The sequence below is a fragment of the Phalacrocorax carbo genome, chromosome 1 (genome assembly GCF_963921805.1).
Source record: "Phalacrocorax carbo chromosome 1, bPhaCar2.1, whole genome shotgun sequence".
Classification (NCBI taxonomy): domain Eukaryota; kingdom Metazoa; phylum Chordata; class Aves; order Suliformes; family Phalacrocoracidae; genus Phalacrocorax; species Phalacrocorax carbo.
Genome location: NC_087513.1, coordinates 15,412,461 through 15,438,685, shown reverse-complemented (window position 1 = coordinate 15,438,685; position 26,225 = coordinate 15,412,461). Strand labels below are relative to the sequence as shown.

Here is a 26,225-nt window from a genome sequence, read left to right as displayed (position 1 = left end):
TTATTGTAACTCTAGGTTCACAATAGTTTTTGTAGCTTTTGGTTAAGTCTTAACCACAAGGTTGTTGTTAAACTTCTGTCCTACTTAGATGATATAGCATTTAATACACTTCTTAGGGGGCTGCCTTGGGTTGTCTTGCTGAATGAGCTTGTCAAAAGTTTGCTTTCGCAGACACTTATTAAGTACATAACTGGTACTCGTTTCATGTTTGCTGAAGAAACCGGCTACTGTTAAGTCAGGGTGCACAGTCAGTAGCTGGCCGTTTGCCATACTGAGTCGGCATTTCCAGACGCAATGGCTCAATCCGTTCAGTTGTCTCGGGAAACAGTGGTTTTGCTGCGGTAGGCAACAGAGCCATCACTTCTTTTCTGCTACGTATGTTTTCTTTTCTCTTCAAACCACTTTTATGCTATGGAAACCTCCTACTCTGTTTTATGCTTCCTTATGAAAGGGAAACTCAAGTTTTTTAGTATCCTTGCAGATAGTTTAGACCCCCAAAGTAAAGCCAGCATTGGACATTAATTCAGAAGATAATATCAATGAAAATATCTCTTTAGTCCTGTTCCTAGCCTTGCTTTAAATTCAACTGCTACAGCTTGCACAAGTGTCTTAGAGCTGTACAGTATCTGTGATGCACATCTAATGCACAGTAGCTCCAAATGAAAATGTTGATTTGAGGGGTGGAAATTCTATACCATAAGTTCCCTGTAGTGAACTTGTTCACTCTGTGAAAATTGTGACTTGGTTTTGAATCCAAAGCTCTTTTTTTTATTTTATTTAACTGTGGTTCTTGGGCAGACTCTTCTCTGCTGGATCATAGCTTTATAGAGCATTTTCCATTGTTGCTGGTTAACATTGTGCTTCAAAGGAACTGCAGGATTCCTCTTCTAGAATTGGGTAGGAGAGTTGTATCGCATTGTAGCTTACTTGCAGGGTTTTGTTTGAAGAGTATTAAGATGATGACACAAGAAGAAGAAGAAATTACAGTGCTTTTTAACGCTGAATAGCTTTTCGTCTGTTACGACCTTAATTGCCGTAGAAGACTCTGAGATCTGTCCTGCTCAGTGTTGACCCCTTAAGTCAGTGATGAGAACTGGTAGAGGTGAATCCATGTTTTTTTATGTAATAAGGTGGAAAAATAAGAAAGTGGAAGTGGCTCATATGCTGAAGAGAAAGCACTTTGCTTGAATCAAGACTGTATCTAAAATTGCATGTAATAATAAAATCTATTTGCTATGGCCTTAATTTGAATTCAAGCATCCAGGCTACTGAAAAGGATTAATACCTCACTATTTTAAGAAAACAGTTAGCACTTGATTTTGGTTATAATAGATGGACTTGCATGCTGTGTGTACAAACTGCTTATGTGTTTTTTGAGTTAGACAAAAAATTACTAAAAATGGTTAATTTAGGTCCTCTGTGAATTATTTCTATTTAAAATGGAGATCTGCATTGAGAGAGGTCTGTGAAATAGCATTTTTGACAGATGCCCAGGCCTGTGTTCAAAGATAAACTTGCTTACAGATAGGCAAGCCTGTTTACTGTCCTTTACTTAGCACTATCAGGACCCAGTTACATAAGAGATGGCCTCAAGTATGTCTACCTTTTGCATTTGGCAGAATGGTTGGCTCTTTATATTCAGACTAGTATAGGCTTAAACTGGAGCAAACTTCTATCTTGGATATTTTTATTTTGCTTGACTTTATTTCTAAATGATTATGACAAAAAACAAGTGAATACCCAATCAGAGATTTGTTGTCATTAATACATTTACTATAAATTTTTATTCAAAGTTAAAGGGTAGATTTTTGTAGGTAAAAGAAAAATAATAATCCAGATGATGATGTGTGGATGTATGGAGAGAGGATTAAGTGTGTTGAGTACTTCAATATAAATGCATAAATCCAGATATGAAGACTGACTTTTCAAAATTCAGTTTTCCTGTAGAGTAGGTTTTTTGGTTTTGTCTTTAAGCGATACTTTTTAGCACAGGGGATAGAGACTATGTGATGCCGCTTTATAGCAGTGAAGAGTAGGTATGTTAGATAACATGGGAAGTGCCAGTTTTCTGTACTGTGCGTTTCTAGATGACTAACTTCTTGGACACACAGGTACAGCTATCAAGGTTTTGGATATATGACACTACTATGGAATCTTAACATCTGAAAATTACTCACTGCTTTTATTTGTCAGTGCTTCTCTACCACAGTGTTTTTCTGCCTCTTTCAGTAACTTTGAGGAGAACAAAAAGACCCATCTTGCACAGTGTTACAATGACTTTCATTAGCTTCATTTAGTTTTTGCTTCCAGAACTTTTGCAAACCCTCCCCAAGCTTTTTCGTTAGCTTATTTTGCAAGGGCGAAGGGTGAGGTTGGAAGTATGTATATGTGAAATAGGCTTCCTTTTTTGACTGCCAGTGGTCTGAGGCCACAATATATGGATATCCTAGAGTGGATAGGTATCCTAAGGTAGACCAGCTTAGGAAGTCTGCTCAGTGTTGTTTTTGGTATTTACTCAAAATGTGTTGTTGATGGGAATTGCTACTCTTGCCTTCTTTCTTAATAGCCTTTCGTCTTCTTGCTAAGAATATTTTAACTGGAGCTCTATCTTTGTGTTTCTGTAAAACTTTAAGATTTCATTAAGCTACCGATACTGCAGGGCTGTATGTTTCTATCTTGGTTATTTGCCCACTTAGTGTATGTAGGCTTCAGGTGCTTACCATTGTGCCTTTTTAAAGAGTTCAATATACAGAAAGATTCAGCTGAAAGAAACAAAGTTGATTTAAGTTGTGTAGATATACTAATAATTCTTTTGTAAAGGAGTAAATAATTGTATGTATTGAGATTACAGAAATTTAATGTAAAGAAGGTGTTGTGACATGTTTGATCTGCACTGCCTGAGTCAGTCCAATGTTCACCTTTGTAATGTGATAATAAACCACATATCAAAGACTTTTTGTGGGATCCAGTGGAATCTAGACTAAATTTCAGTGTAAAGTAGCACGTATATTACAAAGTGTGTTCATCTCTCTATTTTGAACTGTGCCATAGAGTAAGAAAACATCCTGCAGCTCTAGTAAACTTAATTTCTGAAATTGGAATGGCTCCAGCATTTCTAATATTCTGAAGAGGTTTACTTGCAGATTTGTATCATGAAAGTAGTTATTGTTGTGTGACAGGACATCTGTTATCAAAGAGTTATCCGATCATACAAATTTGCCAAGGTTCATGCCTTTTTCTTAGAACAGAATCATAGAACAGCCCAGGTTGGAAACAACCTCGAAAGATCAGCTGGTCCAATCTTTTGTGGGAAAGGCAGTCTAAATGAGATTGTCTAGCACCTTGCCTAGCCATGTCTTGAAAACCTCTCGCATGGGTACTTCACCATGTTCCAGTGATTGATTGTTCTCACTGCAAAAAATTTCTTTCTGATATCAAGATGAAACCTCTTCCAGTGCAACTTGTACCTGTTGCCCCTTGTCCTTCCTGTGTGGCTCCTTGTGAAGAGAGACTCATCATCTTTGTAGCCACCCAAGTACTGGAATCTTGTGATGAGGTCCCCCATTGAGCCTTCTCCAGGGAGAAGAGGCCTATCCTTCAGTCTTTCCTCAGAGGGTTCTCCAGCCCTTTGATCATCCCCATGGCCCTTCTTTCAATCCTCTCCAGTCTCCCCATGTACTTTTTGTATTGTGAGGACCAGAACTGGACACAGTATTCCAGGTGTGACCTGAGAAGTGCTGAGTAGAGGGTGATGGTTGCATCTCTGCCTCAGTTAGCAGTGCCCCTGCGGATGCAGCCCAGGATTTGCCTTTGTTGCTGCATCGGTGTAGGGCTGACTTGTGTTCAGCGTTGTTGGCCACCAGAACCCCCAGATCCCTGTCAGCAAGGCTGGTCCCCAGCCACGCACATCCTAGCCAGTGCTGGGCTCCTTGGTTACGTCAGGTTTTGAACAGGCAACAAATAGGATACCATCCTGGGACCTTAATTTCATTTGTAATAATTTTGTTTGATGAAATAACATTGGTTTTTAGCATAACGGCTGTTTTATTATGGAAAAGACCCTGGTTCGGCACAGTTATGCTGAACAGGAGTGCCTTAGTAGGGGAGGGTTTTGTGTTTCAGATCATAGTGAGATGAGCTGTTGGGCTGTAATGTTCATGATGACTGGGCCACTTGTTCTGCAGCGCAGTTTTATTTTTTTAACCTTCTTATTTACTGTAACTACAGAGTAGGATGATAATGAATTTTGTGGACAAGGCATGGACATGGATTTTGAAATATAATTGTCTTTCTCTTCCTTTTATTATCAAGATGATGACAGACTAGAAGCTGTTGGTGTGGTTTATTTTTTTAAAACCTACAATTTGAGGATGTATACGACAATCTTTACTGAATAAATAAGATTGTCAGGTTGTACAACAAATCTAATTTGGTTTGATAAAGACTGGATCAAATAATTTTATTTTTAGTTTTGGACAATTTCACTGAACCCCACATATTAACACAAAGGAAAGAATTCCTTTATTACTTGGCTTCTTGGTGGTGTCCTAAATATGCTTTGTGACCATTTCAGTTTTTCAGTGAGTGTGAGAAAAGGTTTGGAAGGCATGCACACAATCCTTTTTGGTGGCCATAGGTTTATAGACATAGGGCAAAAGTAAAACCTGGAGAGAAAACTGTTCTTCTCATGGCTATGATAAATATTCAACTTTTTGATTGCTGCCTTACAGCATGAATTATCTCAGATGAAGTTTGTGTTCAATCTCAAGCATTTTCTGGAGCAGTAAGAGTTGTAGATGTAAATATATGTAGCTAAGCTAGAAATTCCATTAAAGAAATAGAGGCGTGGGATGAGAACATTATATCAGAACATTGTATTGGATTAAGCGCTCTCAATTTCCTCATTTAGATGAGAACTGCTGGTCCTTTTGAGGAATAGACATGACATTTGTTTTATTAATTTACTCTTAAAAGACAATGATTTTGTATTTAAAACCTGATTTTTGTTTTAAATTCAGTTAATGTTTTTCAAGGATTGGAATCTTTAAGGATTATTGTCTTTTCACCAAGAAAGCTAGTGGCAAAGGTTGGTTTGAACTACTTCTATATTAACTAGTGAACTGTAGGGCAGTAGTGGAAACTGCATATGCTTCTTGTAAGCATACCTGTACTTTGAGTGGATTAACTGATTGCTGATCGGTTTGTCATCTTACTGTATGTAATAAAAGAGTAAATCTATGTCTCTACTGAAAACTGTTTTCATTTGGTCTGTGACTGTGATTGCATAAGATAATCAGCTTTACATAGTAAGCCTTATCTAGCTTCCTTTTCTTCTTGTGTGAAAATGCTACTAGATTTGCTACTATGCACACAAACACATATACATACACATATTTATACAGAATAAAGTATGAAGTGAAAATTTATTTTAATCCCTGTTTGAAGGAAGCCTGGGCTTAGGTATGGATGAAGAAGACTAGAAAGTTAATTGGCATCCAGGAAATTACAGAAGTGTTTCAGTGCTTCCTCAAGTGTGCTTGTTATGCTTAGACAAAATAATCTTTTTTTTCTTTTATTGTGACAACTAAGCAGTTTTTCTTAAAAGCAGCATCTATTAGGTAGTTGCTGTGCCTGTGGATGTTTGCTGAATGGATTCTGTTCACTGATCAAAGGCTACAGGTATACCTCTGGACTCCCTGTATGACAATGGCCATGAGCTCTCACCGTTAGAGCTGGTATTGTATCTGCCCCTCAATTATAATGTGTGTGAGGTTGTTGGTTGTGTTTTTCCTTTTTTTTTTTTTTTTTTTTCTTGGGATGATATACTGAAGAATGTCAGAGAAACTAATGTTAATTTTTTAAAAGCTTTTCAAGAACTGAAGAAGTGACCTCAGTTCTCTACAGAAGAAAGGGATAGGACTGTTAAAAATGAAAACATAACTATATAGCAGTTGTGTTCATAATTGTTCCCACTTCTTACTGATTACTCCTGTTGTATTTCTGCCCAATTCTTACCTTTGTAATATAGCCAGTGTTTTAATAATCAGTAACGAAGTCTCTTCTAGTTGCCTATGGGGACTTTGGAAATGGGCCCCATTTTGCTAGGCTGTTACTAAAAGAAAAAAAGTAAATATTAAAAACCCCTTTTAATAATATTTGAAGGAACAGAAAATTGTCTTTCTAGCTCTCTTCACAATTCCCAATATTCATATCTTTAAAATACTGCTGGTCTCAGCCTTCATATATTTGAAGTGATAACCGTTGCTTCCTGGTTTTCCCATCAACACTGTTTTGGTTTTCTTTTAAAGACCCATACCCTTGTCTTCTCATTTTTCACTTTTAATCTGTTAACAGTTATAGCACATTGTAAGAGGGATGGTTCTAGTTAAAGTTGGCAGAGCTTTGGTAGTAATCTTCCTCTGGTGCCCCCTTCCTATCCAGTAACACACCTTTTAGAATGGGCTCTGCTTTTGGGGGTCTATTGTGTTTGATTGGGTCTCTGACAACCTGCAGAAGGTATGTGGAAAATGGCTAGAAGGATAAGCATAGTGTAATAAAGCACATATTACGGAGCAGAACTGCAGCAGCCTGTGTCTGTCTGAGCCTAAGATAACCTTAGAAAAAGTTGTTGGATTTGACAGAAGACAGTACGAACAAGTGTTTTGGCTGAAAAAGGTGGTCTCCTAAGTTTCAAAGTAAACCTTTTGTATTTTTTCAGTTTTATGTGTACTGTTTTTAATTGAGCCTACACATTTGGAAATCCTATGATTAAAAGAGTACATATGTCTAAATACCACATATTCTGGTATTGTCCAGCAAAGCAGCTGGCAGACTCAACTTTGATATCAAGGTCCTGCATAATGAAGTAGTGTTCTGCTATGGAGACTTTTTGAGTGTTAATGATAAAAGAATCTTATCTTGAACGTGTTGGTTAAAGGCAAAGCACAGAACAGACTTGGTGAAATAATGCTTCTTGACCGTATTGGTGCCTTAGTTATTTTCCTCAACAGAAGTTAGTCGATTAAAAGTCAATAATTTGAATGTTGGAGATTAAAAGAATCAAGGGCTTCAGTTGCCTTGAGCTATTGTCAATGCTTAGTATGCAGTTTTCTAAAATGGAAGGGACAATTCCATAGTTAAATGTCAATTACATTTTCCTATCCCTGAGGAAAAAAAATTAATATCTCTATTTTTCTTGTTGCAGCAATAAAGGTCTCAGAGCTATCTAGGTACAATATCTGTACCTTAAACTCGGATATTAAAATCAATTGTTTACTAATTTTCAAACTGTACTAAAATTATACCGTTCTTGTATTTATGGTTCTAAAGAGAAAATTATTTCTTGGGACATGTCTTTTTTTTTTTTCTTTCTTTATTTTTCCTTTGGATTGATCTGCTGCTTCTGTTCTCTCCTCTCACCCCAGTAATTTCTCTGTGTAATAGTTGTGCTTGTCTCCCACTCACTACCCTCCCGCTGTTGATCACCTACATGTGACGTTATTCTTTCCTCATAGACTGACACATATAAAACTATTTTGTAGAAAATCATTATAGAAGAGGTTCTTAGGTAGTTACATGGAACCTGGAGATGGGTATGATGGAAGCACTTCTGTGACTGGTTGCCTGCAAGGTTGCTGTAAGGGGAGCAAATGCGTGATTGAGCTGCATCTTTGAGAGAAGGTACGCTCAGTTGGGCAGGGTGACTCCTCCTGGGCAGAGTGATTCTGGAGAGCTTAGGAAAGAAACAACTCCCAAGTCCTTTCCAGGACCTTCAGAAGGGTGGGCTTGGGATGGGACTGGTCCTGCTGAGCGTTGGGCAGTCAGGTGGGCAGGGTCTGCTCCGTTGTGCTGCGTGGGACTGCAGAAGTGCATTTAGGCAGCTGGTTTTATTCCTTTCTCCTGTCAGAATCACCCAGTGGTCACTTATCACTTTTGAGGAGGGACAGTTGGGCAGTTTGAGATCTTGTATCCTGTAGAAACAAAACAAACAAAACAGTGGAACACTGAATCCTTGAAAAAACTAAGGTGTAAATTATTAAAATCCAAGTAGAAAGTTATTAAAAGAATGCCAGTTAAGTGCAGCTAAGGCTTTAGTTAAGTAAGGTAGCTAGCAAGGCAACTTTCTTTAAAATAAACCAGGTTTTTTTAATGGCTATTTTAATGTTTGAAAGCTAATTATAAAATATTTTAAAATAAATTACGCTTCTCTGTAAATTGTGGTTTATATTTGTGCTCACATTATGTTTCACAACTTGCCATTTCCAAAAAGATGATGGAAAATTAGAAATTGCTCAAAGAAGGAGGCAGTAAACGCGATTGATGATATTGAACAGCTTCATCTCTGACTAGTGCTTTTCAGATATATAGAGGTGGTTTAGGAGCATTTTGACATGCCTGAAAAATCATTACTGGTATAGAAAGGGAAGAATGAGTTACTTGTCTTTTTTCATTACAAAGCAATGGTATCCAAAGAGCCACTTTAGTGCAAAAAAAAGATATTTCTTTTTATACAGTACAAACAGCAGAATGTGGCTTTGCAATATGTTGTAGAGGCCAAATTATAAGTGGGTTTAAGACTGGACGCTAGAACCATCAGTACTTTTAAAGTGTGCTACTGTTGGTGCAATCCGGCTTTCCAAGCTAGGATTTGCTGAAGCCCAGTCATGTCAGTTTGTCCTAATATAGAGTGATCCACTTATTTACTCATCTCTAAACATACATTTCTGGCACCTAGTGGTATACTACTGGCCTAGGAATGTACATCATCTAAACTAGTGTGGCAGCTTTTAGATTTTTAAGGCCGCCTCAGTAGATCATGTGCAAGATCTGATAGTGTGCATAAGCTTGGCAGTGTCTGTGAGCCTAAATCCAAATGGGGCTTGAATGATGTGATGTGTGGCACTCCTGTTCCTGGCTCAGGAAGGAGCTGTGAAACTGAAGTTAGCCACTAAATCCGAGTCTACAGTGAATCAGTGGAGGTGTGTGTTTGAGAAGAGTTTTCATAAACCCATGAACAGTGCACTAGGTAATGACGAAGGGGTGGGGAGGCATGCCAAAGAGTGCAAAATACTGAAGGAATGGGCGTGCCTGAAATGCTACTTTTCCTGTAGACTTTGATGCCACCTGCAGGTGTAAATTTGATGCCAAAATGAGCCTGGGATTTAAAGTGTGAATCTAAGAATTTGGGTTATTTCCTCTGTTGCTGAGAACAACTAGCTTTGTTTTAAAGTTTCAGTTCTCATGCTTATGTAATTCGCTCTCCTGTGAAAGGAGTTAAATACCTGAGGAAGTTCAAGCTTATTATTTCATCTTGTCATGTGCAAGTGTCAGTCACAGGATTATAGGCTGTGCTAGGCTTTGGTGTGTAAGGGACAGCCAGTAGCTTTACATCTCTTCTGTGGAACAATCAAGAGCAACAGACTGATGGAGTGGGAAAACCAGTGATTAAAAGGGAAGCATTTGCTATCAAGTTTCACCTATACGCAGGTATCAGCATGCTGGTTGGCTGCGGCCAAGTACCTCTGAGTTACAAAACCACCACATGTGATTTGGTCAGAATGAGGCTGTTTGGGTGATTAAATGATTTTTCTTTTTTAGCATAGCAGTCACAATTCAGCATTGTTATGAAAGAGGGAGCCCTGAGGAGATCAAAGGCTTAAACTTCTTTCGAGTTCTCTTTGCTGGTGTCACAAGGCACAGTATGACAGACCCCTGTTGCCAGAATCTACTCCCAGGTGAATGTTTTAAAATTCTAGCACTGTCAGGAAAACTTGGAAAAGACCAGGAGCTTCACGATACTATTATGAGTACTAGTTCAAAAGAACAGGAATAATTTTACAGATAATAGTATCTGAAAAAAACATTTTACTTTTGTTTCTTTTTTTTTTTTAAGATAGTCTGTTGCTTGGGGCAACCTGTTTTGTATGCTAGTAACACAGTGTTCTAGCACATGTTGGTGTCCAAGTCCATAATACTGGTCCTAGACATTTAATCAAATTCCTCTCAAATGCTATTAGAGCATTGCCTCTATTTTTTAATGTCAACTAGAGGGTTTATTTTAATTTTTTTAATTTCCCAGAAATGTTTGCTTTATAGAAACTTGTAAGCCTTGGATTGTGTCAACAGTGTTGAGAAGATGACACACAGCAATTTCGCTAGTTGCTTCTAGCACTGTGCATTTTATAAAGTCACTCTTTAATCAGGGATGAGCAGTCCTGGGAACTAGGAGCTTTGTGATGGACTCGCTATTGTTGTGGGCAGACATATTATGGGCACACCTGTCAGTCAAGGCTCTTGGAGAAGTTGGATGTGAAAACACATGTGTGAATCTCAAGTTTGATATAAAATGTGAGATAGAGCTGTAAATAACGAGGCCGAGGCTACCACTATATTTTAGATCACCAGATACCTCTTAGATAACTACTTTGGTCTTTAGTATGGATCAGTTACTTTTAAGTATTGCATTCTTACTGCTAATCCAAGTTGTTTAGTAAATCCAGCATCTAAAAACTAAGTTAAAACAATTTATTCATTAGACAATACCTGTTTTTTCCCCAGTTGTCTAAAACAAGTATTGTTGAGAATTGGTTAGATTATCTAAAAATGTTGCAACAAAGCTGGCAAACTTCTTGCATATTCTATAGGAAACATGGTGCAGAAAATAAAATTATTTATCCTGTTCTCATTATTGAGGAGTAGAATAGCTGTATTCTCTAATGTTTATTTCTGAAGCCAGAAAAATCGGTTTTGTTTAATGACAATATTTGTCTTGGGAATAAAGATATTATTCTTTTAAAGTGATCAGCTTGATCTAATTTTGTGTTTCAGAAATGACTCTTACTAGCTTGTGTCTCACAGGGTGCCATATCTTGTCCTAATTAGTAGCATTACAAAAACTTGAGATAAAGTGTAATACTCCCTCCTCCTCCACTTGTACTGTCTGTGTGATATCTACTAGTACTTAACCCTCGCCCTGTGATTTGCCAGGCTGGTGAAAACAGAGTATTTTTAATAGCTGCAACTAAAAGGAACATTAAAATACAACTGAATATGTATATTGAAGCAAAACCACAGATTTATTCTGGGACTTTTGCTGTTTTCATTATAGTTTTTGCATACATCAGTGCCTACTGTGCAGAACTCATATTGTAGATCACTAGTGATTAACTGAGAATGTAGTTTGGATAGTAGAATTGGGAAAGATCAGTGGATTAAATTTATTTTGGGGATAATATTTCATTCAACCAAATGCTTTGTGTTAATTTTCATTTGTTTGAAATAAACACCCTCTTATGGAAAGCTTAATCTGTTTCAGGAGGATTCATAGCAGAGAACATGACAATCTAAGACTAATCAGATACAATGGTAAGTCTAGTTTTAAGACACACATTGCTGACCATTATGGCCAAAGGTGACAAGTCATAAACCAGTATGGTTTGAAACTACCCGGTGAATTTGATAAAGAAATTTGATCCATCACTCTTTCTGCTAAATTAGATGTTCTCTTTCCCAGCTAGTCCATTGGAAGGCTTGACCAGCAGTAACACATCTGGCTTGTGGACTTTGCTACTTCTCCTTTGCTACTTTTTCAGTGTCACAATCTTCAGAAGTTGGTGACTTCCTGTGTAAGAAGGCCTTGAGCCTTCCATTTAGTTCTTGTGTTTGCTGGGCTTGGGTTGTTCTGTGTCTTCTGCCAGCTTCTCTGGCCTTGGATTAGCCACCACCAGTGCCCATCATGGTAACATGGCTGAGGGCACTAAGATAAGTGTGCCAGAGCTGCCATGGGCTTGCAGAAAGATGAAAGCAAATGGATCCTGGAAACAAACAACGCTTAAGATCAAAGTACATTCCTTTGGAGTCAACAGGGATGCAGTTTTGGAGAGTCCAAGGGTAAGTGTTTGGTACAACCAAAACTGGAACGACCTCATCACCCGCAACTCAAGAGCGTGAGTGTGTTGAGTTTGTGAATTCAAAGTAGTTTAAAAAAAGGGGGAGGAGGGAAGTTACTTTTTCCCCCAGAGAAAACAGTTGACGTTGTATGTAATAATTCTTGCATGTCATCATTGATAACTGTGTAACATTCGTTTTCTGATACTCCTTGTTTTTAGGACAGCTTGGTGTGACTGATCACAGGGAAGATACAAATAGAGTATCTTCACATGCTGTAACTGAGTTCATTAACACCACAGCAAACCAGACATTTAAAATATTTTAGTATATTTATAGTAGATGCTAATTCTGCCATGTATTACATTATGGCAGTACTGTGTTTACATGCATGTTGTGAAATCTGAAAATAGTTAAAATTCTAGGCCTCTCATAGTGGCTTTGTCTGATATTTTGTCTTTGCAAATGGGGAAAAAGGAACACATAATAGCTTAACTCAGACTGTATACATGTAAAAAGAAATAATTCATTCTTTTAATTATGCCACATCTGATTCAAAGAATATGACGCAACTGCATTGTTGTCCTATCTCCTTTCCCACTTTGAAACATTTAGTCAACATTTTAGATAAATATGTCAAGCAGAAAAGTCACCTTAAAAATAAAACTATGACAAAGGTAAAAGAAAGTCCTCTCATGACTGTTTTAACACCAAAAAGTTAAGTGATGGCAAAAATTATCTTTTCAGTTTATTTGTGAGATTTATAGATTGCTAAAAAGTCAATTTATGTGATCACTTCAAGAGGTGGGGAAGGAAACCTCACTTCATTTTTCTGGAGGACATGCATTTAAGCAGAAGAGTGTGACCAAGTTTTCAAATCAGAAAGTGGCATTATTTATGCCAACGGCGTCTCTTAAATCCAAACAAGAATGTGATTAATTATGACAAAAATAATAGAAATAATGCAAGAGTTAGCACAAACTTAAAAAACCAAAAGACCAAATGGGACCTCTGAGAGTTGTTCCTTAGCATTAGGACGTGATGCAGAAAACCTGCTTGTCCTGTTAGTTTATTCGGAGTGTTTTTAAGACATAGTGATGTTCATATGCAAGGGCAATGGAACTGAACGTGTGCCAGCTTCTTCCTAATTATAGTTTGCAGCCTGAGGTATTAAGCTGAATTGAAACTGCACGTGGTTTAAATTAATATGTTAAACTCTGAACTGTGGTGCACCAGGTGCTGGCATGTTTGATTTAGCAATGATTCCTGCAAAACAGCAATCTTCAGCGGGAAGATGAGTTGATAGCTAATTCTCAGTCTTGTTTTTCAAAGCCTCTTCTCAGATTTTGTCCCACAGCAATATTTCAGTTTTGATGCCATGGATTTTACGTCGGTAATAAAGGAGTTGTTTGAAAATAACATTGCAGCGATAAGAAAAATATTTTATTGTTTTTCAGTGTCTGTGTCCTTAATTTTTTTCTTCACAGCTGATTCAGTGTCAACTCTGCCAGTGTTTAATTTTCGAGAAAATGTATGTGCTATATTTCATATTTGTAGTTGATTGGCATAGGTAATAAATAATTGTTATATATGTGTATGTAGATAAATATTGCCTTTACCTAAGAAACTTCATTTGGGAGACTTTAAATACTGTTTAAACTCAGTAGATAAAGTCTCTTAACAGTCTACAAAGGTAGTAATCTAATAGCAGGGATGAGGTGTGTAATCTCAGTGTTTCAGGAGAGGCTGACAACAACAAAGTAGAAAAATTGGTCCTCTGTCACTTTTTTGCCTAATAATACCACCTTTATTCACGGGTTTGCTTCTTGTGGTGTTCTTATCAAAGCATGACAATGTTATAAGCAAGTGAAATAAAAAGAATCAAGCTGCCTTGCTGCTGTTTTAAGATGATATGGTTTCCTTCAAACTGAATTACCATAGATAATGTGGAATGAAAACTTAATAAGAATTAAAAGCATCTTCACCCCATTTTCCTGAATAGAACTTAATTTCTGCTTTTATCAGCAGCAATGGAAAGCAGCAAAGCCCAGATTTACTGCCAATAAACGTATACCTAGGATATCAGAATGAAAAGTGAGTGAGGGTATAATGACATTTCCTTAACTAAGCAGATACACATGAATATGGTGGGGCTATTTGAAGGAAGGAAATAGCAGACAGGGCAGAGGCTGAGTAAGGGGACCATTACTTTAGCAGAAAAGGAAAAGTCTGATTTACAAAGCCTTATTTAGACAACGACAAATTAACTTCATTCGGAACTCATTGTTTTCTTTATGGAGGCTGGGAGGGAGGATAGCAGTGGAACAGGCTGCCCAGAGAGTTTGTTGAGTCTCCTTCCCTGGAGACATTCAAACCCTGCCTGGACATGGTCCTGTACCCCCTCTCTAGGGGTACCTGCTCAAGCAGGGGCTTTGGGCAAGATGATCTCCAGAGGTCCCTTCCAACCCCTACCATTCTGTGATTCTGTACCCAGGGACTGTTCTGGCTCTATGCTTTCTCAGCCTGAAGGTCTTCACTGCTTATCTCTTATGTTTGCACCATGATCCTTGCCCACCAGCTGCTGACGTGTTGTACTAATGCAGCTTGGACCTGTGTGGTGCTCCTCAGGCTAAATAGCTACTAATGGATCTATCTGTACCTTCTCTCCTTCCAAATCTTAGAGTCTTTTCTCACTGCTTTGTTGCATCCAGGTTTCATATTGGTGCTTGAATTTGTTATGCTCAAAACTTTGTTATGAGCAAAAGGAATGATCACTGTTTGCAGAGTCAAGAATTTGCAGTTAGTCTAGTGAAGTCTTAATGGTCCAATCAAAGAATTATCGATAGTTCAGTTACAGTGATACTAATATTTGTTTCAAATTGCATACAGTCAAAATGATAAATGCACAAACTTTGTAGCGTCTGTTCTTTCTCTGGTCCTGTGCCCACTCTTCTAAAGTGGATGGTTTCATCTGGGAGGAGGGAGGGATATGGCCAGTCATCAGCCTCCTGAGCCCCTACTGGGAGGTCTGGGAGGTCAATGTTGGTAGCTGCTTCCTCCTCATTCCAAAATCCACTTGGGTCATTTTTATATGTTTCTATAAGTTGTTCTTTCTGTGCTGCTTTGTAAATCCGTGTTACAAGCCATGTCAATACATCCAGATTTAGTATATAATGGCGTATTAGACATTCAAAACCTGCCTGGATGCATTCTTGTGCACCCTGCACTAGGTGTACCTGCTCAAGCAGGGGGGTTGGGCAAGATGATCTCTAAAGGTCCCTTGCAACCCGTGCCATTCTGTGATTCTGTATTTTACATGCATCTGATACTTGTTCTTTGTTCCCTTTGTGAGTAGCTTTGACTCCTCCCAGGTTGCAGTCCTGCAGCCAGCAATGGACCATTGGTGAGGTGTCTGTGGGCCCAGGCCTCTGTGTCATCCTGGGACTTTTTAGTCCTCTACAGTTGTTCCATGTCTTTACTCCCTTATGCTGCTTTTTATTCCAGCATATTAAATAGTTCAATTTACACAGAGTAATTATTGCTGTGTTAGTTCCAGATATATGTATAACAATAGGTGCTACACTTCCAGCTGTACAAAGCTAAGTGATAGCTAAAACGAAGTAGGAAATAGTCATTTGATCAGTAGACTGTTGCTGTTCAATGCTATAACAAATCTCCAGGCAGGCTGAGACTTTCAGACAGAGCCTGGTGAGTCCCAAGGCTCGTGCTATGAGCTTCATGCAAAGCCTGTGGCTCATTACAAACAACGGCAACACTGTATTTATGGGCTACCCAGTCTTGTTTTGTGTGGTCTGTGGTGAGGAGTAATCACTGCTCTTCATTCAGGTAACCTGGATGCAAATATGCTGAATTCATAAAATTGCTGCCATGCTTAGAACCTTGTTCCTTCTTAGGTGACTTCAAAGCTTGCAAGAGACAGATAGAAAGTGACAAGGCATAAATTTAGTATTGAGCTGGTGATGCCTAAGTGAAGTGGCATTCTGGGCCTTTTTCCAGGAAAATGGATTACCTTGGAACTCAAAAGATAGTACTTAGATCAGCACATCTGAGGGAATATTTGCAAGTAGCTCTCCTACTGTAAGCAGAAATTTTATCAGAGAAAGGGGCTCTTTCTGTGAGTTTGAAAAATTTTGAGGGGATTAGTTTTGAGTTAAATTTCAAATACAGTCTGCTTTGTTTTTACAGAAGGTCTGTGTGGTCTTTAACTATTTTATTAACAATTTAAAATATTTCCTTACTGGGCACTGCCGTAGTAGACAGTGGGAAAATCCTGGCTAGTGAGGAAGTGCAAATTGGCTTTGTAAAGACTACTGAAGGTTGAATCTTGTTAAAAGTAGTATCTTAAAATAGTGGTGGTTTGCAGAGTGGCTTTTGGCATTATTTACATTTAAGAAGTGGTTATTCAATGCTTTATTAGAAAACTGTTATGTCTTCTTTCAAAAGAACCTTTGTACCTACCATCATGAAAGAAGCTCTAGGGACTTTTATGTATAAGTGGACAAAGCTATGTAGCATTGTGTGTTGAATACCCATTTTAGCTAGAATAGTTGAAAGGGCTTGAATGCATCTTCAAGGTATGATCTTCCTTCGTTATAGAAATACTCTCTGTGTTCTGAAGTAGATCAAAATGTGCCAGGAAATAATAGGGAGATCTTTTGAGTATTTTAGAGAACATTGTTTTAAGCAAAGACCTTCTGGTCTATATATCTCTCTGACGTTGAGAAAAATTTTTTCTTAAAAAAAGCAGTAATAATAACCAACCTCTATATTATATATATGTGTGGTTTATATATTTGAGGTGTGCTATAATAGTAGCAATTAGGTAAAGGTTAAAGCAGGTAATACAGATAAAGGAAAGTGAAGGTAAGGTGGATAATTCATTGCTGTTACATATTTCAGAGTGCTGCATAAGTTAGAGCAGCTGTGTTAAAAATTTTGGTTCCACATACACTTATACTCAATGTCACCTGTATCTCATCACCACGATAGCCTTGGCCCTCTTTTGCCTGTGCTATGGGTGCTCCTTTCTGCTCTCCACAAGTCCTAAATGTGTTCACTTCTCTTCCCATGCCCACTAAGTGGAGTTGCAGTGCCTTTGCTCTCTCCCATTCTTCAGTGCACCATCTTCAATAAACATAGCTAGCTGCTGCTTCTCTCTTAAGCCTACCTAGTGCCATACTGAACCTCCCTTGCTGAAATCGGGCACCTGCACAAGGTTCTGAGCTTCTCCTGTAGCTACTACCCATCTTTGTGTGATGTGCTAGCTGGCCAAGAAGTGTAGTGCTTGTGGTGACTGGTGCGGAGTTCAGTCTGGGACGGTTCATCACTAGCAACAGACCCTCAGCAGCTAGACAAGCCAGATGGAAAATATGAAGCTGGACCACTCTGACGTTCCCTGTGTGAGGAACTAACAGGGTTGTTTTTTCCTTCCCAGCTGCCACAAAACTTGTAGAAACTTAACAGCTCAGAGGTCTCCTTCCACTTTTTCAAACGTTAGAACTGTCAAAGATGATTTAAAAAAAAAAAAGGTTGGATAGACACATGAAAATTGCATAAGCTCTGTTTTTTAAGCAGCAAGGTAAAAAGAAAGATGGGAGTTATATTTGTTTGCTAGAAGAAAAATGGATTTAAAAGCAAATTGCCAGTTGAAAATAACCGTGTGTTCAAATTTGGTCAGTTTATTGCATGCATGTTTTATTTCCAAGAATACTAAAATCACTACTGAGGAACTGTTTGGAGACAATATTGCCACCTGTTTGAAAACTAATTTTTCATTAAAATGTAATCGATACGGGGTTTTTTCCTATCAGAAATAGGGACATAGAAGCATAAAGGATTAAAGTGACATACAGTCTTGCCAATCATCTGTTACTAATGCTGCATAATAAGCATCTGGGTTTCCACAAGGTACTGATGATGGCTGTAATCTGAACAAAGAACAGGGTATCTCTAACTGTAGGACTCGTGTGTGTTTGTTTGGCTCAGAATGAAATAGCAATGGAGAAGCTGCATAAATACTAAAAACTTCTTGTCTGGTTTGACTCTGTTCTTTTACAGCTAAGCCAAACTTGCTAGCAGAAATGTTTTGAAAGTTGTTTTTTTCTTATGTTAGGTAAACTAGGGCTTGTTCTGCCTTTTATTTCCTGTATTAAGGGTACGTAGATCATCTTGCCATTAGACATGTAACAGCAAACCTGCAGTAAACCAAAGACCAGACAGATGGGAAATATGTTCCTCTTCTCTATTTTATATTCAAGAAAGTGAAAGAAATAAGCTTTAAAAATAGATTTTAGTAACAGTACTTTTTCTATGAAATTATGTTTGGAGAATTATTCAATATTGGGTTATTATATTATGTAAACCAAATTATTTGATGATACTGTTTTATTCAGCCCATAGAAATAATTTTATTTTAAAAAGAATGTCCTACCTTAGGCTTAATTCTATAAGTAGTCCTTGGATATGTCCTTTGTTCTGGGTAGAGAGCAGTATTAGATTTTCCTGTAGCTGATGAGTTTTCTCAGACTTACTGTAGGCAATGATGTTCTCATCCTGGCTTTTATGATTATTTAATACTGTTGAAACAAACCACTAGGTGGCAATATCAATTAAAAAAATTCCAAGAAGTGCAATTGAAGTTGTCATGTAAAATGGGACACTAAACAGTAGGTTTGATTAAAGTGAACACATTAAACTTTCTTGTATGTAAAATTGTCATGATCTAGAGAGGAGGTGTTCTGCAAAAGCATTTGGTGTGGGTGACTGGTGACTGAGGATAGCTAGGTGTATTGGCTTGGATACAGACGAAACATTTTCCCTTTCATATGTTTGCAATATATATTACACATTTGAAAAGGTGAATTATTATCATACTATTTCTTGATGAAATTTGTTTTAGACTGCCAGTTAGAAAGAATTAATTGGAACTGTGTTGGTGCTACTTGAGAAACAGATCCTCACTGGTGTGAATGTCAAAAATTTTAAGCTAGTTAATGTAAAATCGGTATGGATTTATTTATGGCTGTGGATGAACTTATGAAATATTGAATGTGTCTGTTACAAATACACACTTGTTAATGGATGTGCTGATTATATCTTCTTTGGTGTAGGTGCTACTGCATAGCACATAGCAGGGTTTGTACGTGAGACAGAAGACTGAGGAGACTTGTCATTAAATAGCTTGTGAATGCGGTGTGCTTCCTGCACAGCTTAGTACATAGAGAAACCATATCCCTATGTCACAGGACTTATCTTATCAGAGGTATCTTGTCCTTCTGTTTGGGTATGTATATCCTTTTTCTTTTTCAGCGTGTTTATTGAAGATGCTGTTGCTAATGTTCCTGCTTAGGAACTGTTTAAGTTTATAGCACAGTCCTATTTGGGTTATTACTCCGGCAATAGATATAATGAAATTGCTGGCAGGCAGTAACAGTGGCATTAGTGCAGTTCTACTGGAGCTCCTCTCTGCCTGCTTCATCCTGCCTGTACCGCTCCACATGCATTCTTGTAACATCTATGTAGTACGCTGTTCTCTGTTATATTTAATTGGAGTGTGATAGCCTCTCTGTCTTCTTGGCAGCTTTAGTTGTTTGGGGTTTATTCCCAATGCTTTGTGCTGTCACTAATGGGTAAATTGCTAACCCTGCTGTGGTTCTCAGGAATTTTTGTGAAGGTAGTGCTTTCTCTTGCTTTAACTCTTGGTCTTTATTTTCTCAGGTTTTATAATAATTTTATCAGGCAGTGACTAGAGGAGCTAATTTATCTTGGAGTGGTTTATATTTTGCCTTTCTGTGCTTTTTGTCTGCTGTGTGCCAGGGTCTTGCAGGAACTTCGCTTCTCAGTCCTTATGTCATGCAGTTTCTCCTAAACTATTTCAAGTGTGGATGATAGAGCAGAAGCATTCCCTTGAAGTACTATTTTTCAAGTGGAGTTGAAAATGCCTAATTTGATGGTCTTTGGACCCAGATGAGTCTGTCATAGACTAGACTAGACTGGACTGCTTGTCAGAGAGGTTGAGAGTGGTGCTTCCATTAGTAGGACTACTCCCCTAAGTTGCTATGTCTAGGTATGAGAGGTCTAGGCAAATCAGGATCATGCTTGTTTTGGGGTTGGGTTGTTTGGGTTTTTTTTGGTTGGTTGGGTTTTTTATTTTACAGGTTTGATTTAACTTCAAGTCCTCCACGTTTTTTAAAGGTAAGTAATTACATCATACCTGGTGGTATTGGCACTGTAACTTGGTTCTGTGCATGCACTACCTCTGTAATTGTAGTTTAATCTTGTTGTAGTACAGCATACATTTAAACACTACTGGGACAAAAGTAAGCGATTTCAAACACTTTTCTGTGCTAAGACCTACGTCTGTAGAGTCTGCTGCTCTTAAGATTTTTATTAAGGTTAATAATTCATAATTTATGTACTATACCCTCAGAGGACATGTAGGAAGTGCTTCACGGGTATGGGCTATCTTAGGCATAAGGAGCAACAGAGCCACATCAATGCTATATCTGGGATAATTGAGCAGGGAATGTAAACACTGAAATTCACTTAGGACGGGGACATGAGGCAAAATGAGTTGGTTAAAGGTTTTTAGACTCTGACCCACAGTCCAATGCTGACTTTTTCTTGCCATATTTTTCCTCTTACTGGTATTCATTGTTGCATGTTCCTGTAGGTGAAGTATCCTGCTTATGTTTGAGGTGGTCTATGTTAGTGCAAGGCAGAAACTTCCCTGTGTTATATATTAGGATGTATTTTCTGTCATTGTGTCAATTTTGAATTCTGGTGGTATTCCTTCTTCTGTTATAAAGAAACACCTGTAATTCTTTCAGCCGTCCTTTTTCTCAGGGTGTATTGTAGCAAAAAAATAATGCTGTGTCATTTCTGCTTAACAGCTTTTCTTCTCTGTACTTTGCACAGTGGGTGTCCATGCCCTCTTGGCATTCTTGTTCTAAATGCTTTGCTTTCTGTGATAGCATGGTGTCTGTGTTACCACAGGCTTAGTGTGTCTGAGCCTCTCCAAACGTTTCTTCCTTTAACACTTTACTAACACTTTTCTGTAATTTCCACCTTGCTGTTGCTGCCTTGCCTCTTCAGGCAGCTTCTGGTTCTATAGGGACCAGGAGACATGACACAAATTGAGCATTCCTTGTGATTTATCATCCATTGTGCTCTGCTTGTTCTGACTTTTCTGATGTTTGAATGGTCCTTCATTGTTTTGTTTTGTTTTTGTGTTTGGTGTTTTGTTTGTTTGTTTGTTTTCCTTCTGAGGGATCCCATTAAGAATGAGTCCTCAATGCCATTGTTCCTGTAAAAGCTGGGTCTTCTGTTACTGACTTCAGCTGGGTTAGTCACTAAGCAGGTCCCTGATCACATTCATGCCTGGGAGACCATTTTTTCCTTTGGAAACAAGAATCCTTGAATAGGTTTTTAAAAAACCGCACAACAACAAACCAACAGATGGACTGCTTGAACTACCTGCCTCAGCAAGTGTCCTGACAGGATTGGTGCTCTGTAGATAGCCCTGTGGTTTTGTCCAAGGCACATTGGAAAGAGGGAGGTTTGTGGGATGTCTGGGTTTTTTTGTCTGCCTCTCATGCTGCAAATGTTAGCTTTGTTAACTCCTTTCATTTAATCTGATTTTAATTTTTTGCAGTGCTTTCCAGTTTAAAGCCTGTAGACTGCACATGCTTTCAGTACTTTTTCCATGCAAATAACAGTTTTGTTATTTTCCCTTCTGCTTCTTGAAGATAGAGTAAATTCTGCTGGCACACAGTTGGTTTATTTCTTCAGTGATCCAGCAAAACAATACCTGATTTTGTGTCTAGCAGCAATGCTGCCCTGGGGAGCAGGAACTGCAGGCTGCTTCTGTGGTAAAGGAGATGGGGCTTCTGTAGAGAAGATTGCCTTATGGAGAAGGTTCTCTAAAGTGGTAGATGTTGACCACTCAGTATCCAAGCTAATCGATCCATTGTTTCTTTAAAATCACCAGAAGTGCTTAAAATAGTTTACTGCTTCTTTCAGTACCTTATTATTCATGCTCAGGAGGTGCTACCACTATGTGTGTGTTTCTAGACCCTGGTAAATAAAAGTCATTGTGGTTCACCTGTGTTCCAAAGGCTTCTTTAAAGTGTGACCTGACAGGCAGGGAAAAATGATCTGCAGTGACTTTGCATAACTACAAGAAACACAAAATTGACAGTAAGTGGTGGTGGTGGTCTGAGAAATTTTGAGGGATGGCAGTGGTCTTGGCTCCAAAATCTCCTGAGTCCATCTGCTGCCTGTGTGGATTTTAATTCTTTGTCAGTACTGCATGCTTTCGAGAAATGGGATCAGCAAAGCCTGGATCTATTCTTGGTAGCTGCAATACAAAAACATTCCTTTGTGTGTAGTAGAGCTATTTTCCTTACTTGTTTTTCCTTTGGAAAAGAAGAGCAAATGTGATGCAGTTTGGCTGCAGGGAATTGTAGGACTCATTTAGTAAATACTCAGTACAAAGAAAAATAGTTTTTCTATTGTATTGAAGTTTTCTGTAGTATGTTTCTGTTGTCTCAGATTTTAACAGGGAAATTATCAAGTAGCTTAGGCCCAAGATGTTGTTCTGAAAGATAACTAAGTTATATGCCACAAAATCTAGGTGTTCCCATTAAATTTTCTTTCCATTTGTGTTGAAGTATTTGTTTACAGGGTAGCTGTTGAATTTTACTTCATTTCTACAGCAATAAAAGGTGACTAGTCTGTCAAACATGAATGAAGTTTGAAATATCAAGAGCTGTGTAAATGATAGGCAATGTCTACAGGGTTAAAATTGAAATTGAGCTGGCAAATCAGCCAGTTATCTGTCTGCTATGAATAACTTGGAACATAAACACAACAACAACAAAATGCTGCTTCTTTTAGTACATTTTTTTAAAAAAATTTTTTTCCTGTTTAATCTTTCCACAAAGGTATGGGAGTCCTGTGGGAGCAAGTGGGACATTGCCCATCAGTTAGTACTACAACTTAGCTGCATGCTTGGGTTGACTTTTTTTCCCTACTTCTGTTTGTATTGCATGAACAATAAAATCAGTCAAAAGTGCACTATTTAAAATGCTTCACAGAAGTAGATATTTAGTAGTTTGTTAGTAGGATCATGGGGAGTATACAAAAGAAATGCAACTGACTTTGTAACTGTCATGATATTGTACCCAGCGTGATTTTTCTTACTTGAAGAGTGAGAAACTTAAGTAATATCCTACTCTGAGATGGGTGAAGGATCCCAACTCGTATCCTGTACATATTTTCTGAAAGCTCTGTCCTTTTCTACAGTGATATCTTATCTGAACAAAACTTTTCTTTTTATTCCTCAGTGTAGGAATTGTATCTTGTTTTGGTGGATTTAAGAGCTGAGAGCACCCTGGGTTGGTTATGTTTTTGTCTAAAATAGTCTGTCATGTGGAAGAGGTCTTATTTCTTCATGCTCTGGTATGTGTAAAATTCTATTCTAATTTGCTTTAAACTGTATCAGCTAATGAAACTAATCTCCAGGTTAGCATGATGAGGGGCTGAGTTTTACGTGTTAATGTATCCCTTGGTGTGCATATGAATCAGGCATAGACTAAAAATAGTAGTGAGCACGAAAATATATATTTTTATAACTACTAAATGCAGGTAGTATTCCAGAGAAGACAGAAGAGCTACAAGATCTTCCAGGGGCCTAACAGGCTTTGCAAGCACCTTTTTTAGGCAAGTCCTTAAATCAAATCAGAAAGAGATATGGGTCTCAAAGACAAACCTTTGTGAAAATGCATGGGAATTGCCTGCTGGGCAGGGAGTGCTGGACTGCACACCCCTGGCTGGGGGAGGTGACTGAGTTTTGCCGTCCTGTGTCTGGAAGGTGTCTCAGAGGAGTATTGGAGAAGCTTGCAGTAACTGGAGTAAGAAAGCGGTATGTAGCGAAAAAGGGTCAAGTCATGGGAAATCAGGATCTATTAACTATGCAATTAGTTTATGACAACTATCTTGTGATTACTTATTTTTGCAAGTACGTCTACCAAGTATGTCTACCCATTTAAATTTTATTTATTTTGTGAACATACTGGAAATCTTAATAATTTTAAAAATTAATTGAAGCCAATTATGTTATCTTAAATACTATTAATTGTGAAATGTAGTGTGGGAAGGAAAGGGAAAAGGGTACTTCTGTCTCCTTATTTAAATTGTGGGCATGGTTAAATAAACTTGTTTCCTAAAATCAGCATAAACACTAACCAGAATTGTCATTAAGAAAAAATGCACTTCACAGAATCAGAGAATGGCAGGGGTTGGAAGGGACCTCTGGAGATCATCTCGTCTAACCCCCCTGCTTGAGCAGGCACACCCAGAGTGGGGGGCACAGGACTCTATCCAGGCAGGTTTTGAGAGTCTCCAGAGGAGACTCCACAGCCTCCCTGGGCAGCCTGTTCCACTGCTCTGCCACCCTCACAGGAAAGAAGTCTTTCCCCATATTTAAGTGGAACTTCCCATGTTCCAACTTGTGCCCATTGTCCCTTGTCCTGTCATTGGGCACCACTGAAAAGAGCCTAGTCCCATAATTCTGACAACCACCCTTTAGATATTTATAGACATTGATGAAATCCCCCCTCAGCCTTCTCTTCTCCAGGCTGAGCAAGCCCAGGTCTCTCATCCTTTCCTCATAAGGGAGATTCTCCAGTCCCCTGATCATCTTGGTAGCTCTCTGCTGGACTTGCTCAAGGAGTTCCCTGTCCTTCTGGAACTGGGGGGCCCAAAACTGGACACAGTACTCCAAATGTGGTCTCACTAGGGCAGAGTAGAGGGGCAGGATAACTTCTCTCAGTCTCCTGGCCACACTCCTTTTAATGCACCCCAGGATACCATTGGCCTTCTTGGCCACAAGGGCACACTGCTGGCCCATGGCCAGCTTGTTGTCCACCAGCACTCCCAGGTCCTTCTCAACAGAGCCGCTTTCCAGCCGGTCAGCCCCCAACCTGTACTGGTGCATGGGGTTGTTCCTCCCCAGGTGCAGGACCTTGTGCTTATTCTTGTTGAATTTCATGAGGTTCCCCTCGGCCCAGCTCTCCAGCCTGTCCAGGTCTCATTGGATGGCAGCACAGCCTTCTGGTGTATCAGCCCCTCCTCCCAGCTGGGTATCATCAGCAAACTTGCTGAGGTTACATTCTGTCCCATCATCCAGGTCAATGATGAATATATTAAACAGTACTGGACCCAGCACAGACCCCTGGGGAACACCGCTAGTGACAGGCCTCCATCCAGACTTTGCTCCATTGATCACGACCCTCTGAGTTCTGTTGTTGAGCCAGTTATCAATCCACCTCACTGCCCACTCATCCAACCCACACTTCCTTAGCTTGCCTGTGGGGAGGCTATGGGAGAGTGTTGAATGCCTTACTGAAGTCAAGATAGACAACATCCACTGCTCTCCCTTCATCGACTCAGCCAGTCATGTCATCACAGAAGGCTATCAGGTAGGTCAAGCATGATCTTCGCTTGGTGAATCCATGTTGACTGTTTCTGATAACCTTCTTGTCCTCTACATGCCTGGAGATGACCTCCAGGATGAACTGCTCCATCACCTTTCTGGGGATGGACCTTGTCATCCCTTTTCCTGCTGAAGGCGTTCTTTGTGCATAATAGTTGTGCTTCCTTGTACTTCCAAAGGAATGAGGAAAGTTGTGGAATTATATTTTATAGCAAGACTATGTTCCTCATATTACAATACTCTTCATAGTCCTGTTGTTGAAGTTTTACATTTCAGTGAGCAGGTGTGGAAGCTATTGTATAATATAAAAATATAGCTTGAGTATTTGACTGAGTTTTCGTGGAATATGGTTTTCATGTTCCTCTAAGTGAGAAGGCAGTTGTGCCCAGTCTTTGTCTCTGAGAACTGCTTTGTGCTTAGCTTATGTGACTTCAATTAATTTTGTTTGGAGAAATTCTCAGGCTTTTCTTTTTTGGTTTTCAGTCTAAAGGGAATTTAGGTGGTGGCTCCATGAGGCTGCAAGACTTTTGCTAAAATTAGGGCTGACTTGTCAGACTTGAGATGCTCCCATTTGGTTTGCATTTGCTATTTCATAAACAAAAGCATTTTCTTGTAATACACCTCTACTAATATGTGTTTTTTAATGGAGAATTTGAATTTAACTCCTACAAAACCCTGGAAAAGAGCTGATTTTGATTGATAGCAGTGGACCTGTTTGTTACAGTACCCACTCAGTGAATTTTTAACCTAGGCTTTTGCTGTCTAACCAGTAAAACAATAAAAAACAAAGCAGTACAGCTTTGACCCAACTATGCTGTAGATT

The 26,225-nt window shown here is 38.8% G+C and overlaps 2 protein-coding genes and 1 long non-coding RNA gene across 6 annotated transcripts in view; all 3 read left to right on the top strand.

Annotated features, from left to right (window-relative positions):
- The window catches only part of SRPK2 (SRSF protein kinase 2), a 155,026-nt gene that overhangs the window by 2,214 nt on the left and 126,587 nt on the right, over window positions 1-26,225 (top strand). The window lies entirely within an intron of this gene.
- Window positions 1-26,225, top strand: part of EFCAB10 (EF-hand calcium binding domain 10) — a 110,145-nt gene that overhangs the window by 64,292 nt on the left and 19,628 nt on the right. The gene's annotated exons all lie outside the window — the stretch shown is intronic.
- Window positions 9,545-13,896, top strand: LOC135313841 (uncharacterized). The gene is made up of 3 exons (XR_010373338.1): window positions 9,545-9,734; window positions 11,315-11,364; window positions 11,513-13,896. It is a non-coding gene; the product is annotated as an uncharacterized LOC135313841 (long non-coding RNA).